Source organism: Physeter macrocephalus, chromosome 8, assembly GCF_002837175.3.
Source record: "Physeter macrocephalus isolate SW-GA chromosome 8, ASM283717v5, whole genome shotgun sequence".
NCBI classification, from domain to species: domain Eukaryota; kingdom Metazoa; phylum Chordata; class Mammalia; order Artiodactyla; family Physeteridae; genus Physeter; species Physeter macrocephalus.
Window position 1 is genome coordinate 23,071,025 of NC_041221.1, and position 1,712 is coordinate 23,072,736.

The window sequence follows — 1,712 nt, forward strand, 5'->3', positions numbered from 1 at the left end:
TTACTTTTCTACACTGATGTCCCCCGTGAGCCCCCATCTAAGCCCCTGTGAGCAAAGCTTCAATAGCAGCTTTCCGTGAATGTGATTTACTGGCTCTTGGAAAACTGACAGGAATGCTATGGACTTGCACATCAATGTCTCAGTCTTTTGTGTAAAAACCATCAACATCACATAAAAGGTATACAATTAAACACACGTGGGATGTTACAAAAGGCAAAGTTCCACATATAACAGAAAATGTGCCAGCCCTCTTGGGAAAACAGGCCCCATCAGTAAAGTGGGTTATATTTTTACTCTGAAATTACTGGTTAAAATCAGAAAGCAAACAGGAGAGAGAACAAGGGAGAGATGAGAGAATTTCATTATATTTGGATTTTTAGTTCACGTATAATGATTTTTGTAGGCTGTTGGATTTTTTCCACTGGGATATGGAATTGGTCCAATATTTTTATTTAATAATAAATATATTATGAGATCAGCAGAGATATCATGTGTGTATTAAGGACTTTGCTCTTTTCATCCTACAAGCACTGAAAAAACTCATTGGAAGGTTTTATTAACGGCAATACACGATAAAATTTACTTCGGAATCTAAAAGAACATTCCCCATAGAGTACAGAAAATGGATAAGAGGATCAAGAAAGCTTGTGTTGTTGGATTGGACTATTTCCATGTTTCTCTTTGGCATTAAATGTCATGATTCTAAGATGAGAGTCTCAAAGCAGCCTTTTTTTCCTTGTATGTGAGTCACATAAACTTGAGCAAAAGTTACATTCTGTAAAAACCCTTCAAGGAATGGTATTACTTTTTCCAAAGATGCAAAGAACAGCTTTGAATCTATAAGACAGCAGAAATTCTAAGAGGCCAACAACAAATTCAAACGGGGCAGTCAGCAAATTCTGCATCCAACAGAGTATCAGTGTTCTGTATCGAATGCCTTTCAGGATGGCGAGATTTCAAGAAAGTTTATAGGACAGCTGCAAAGATCAAGATCATATTGTGTTGTAGGTCATTTTAGAAACTGTATGAGATATATATATATATATATATATATATATATATGTCATTTGCCAAAACTAAGAATTTCAATATAGGCCATTTACTAAAAGGATGGGAATTGTGTGGATGAACAATGTTAGTACTTTCATTGGACCAAACTCAAGGAGGTTTTGTGAATACTCAGCTGTACCTTTCCCCCAGTCAATCAGTTATGAAGTTCTGGTTATCTATTGCTGAGTAACAACTAACTGTATTAAAACAATGTGTTGTCACCTCTCACAGTTCTGCCAATTGAGTCACAGTGTTGGTTCATCTGGGCCTCTCCTTCTTGGGGGCCCCATCAGTTGAGGCAGGTCAGGGCTGAGCCTGGAGACATCTGAAGCCCTCTTCACTACATGCTTGGCATCGGTCCTGGACCCAAGATGGATAGCAAAGCTGGGGGTAGACCAAGCACCTCTTTCCATTTGTTAAAAAATCCTGGGATCTTCGCATACACAGTAGTTTCAAGGGGTCAAACACCTTACACGGCATTTGGATTGCACCAGCGCAAGTGGTCTGAGAAATCATGGCACAAGTTTCATGGTGTCATTTAGGTTTCTTGTAACTTAGTCTCAGAAGTCAGACAGCGTCACTAACACTACATTCTTTTGGTTACACAGAGTCAACTTGACTTAATGTAGGAGAGAGCTACCCAAGGGGCGTGAATGCCAGTA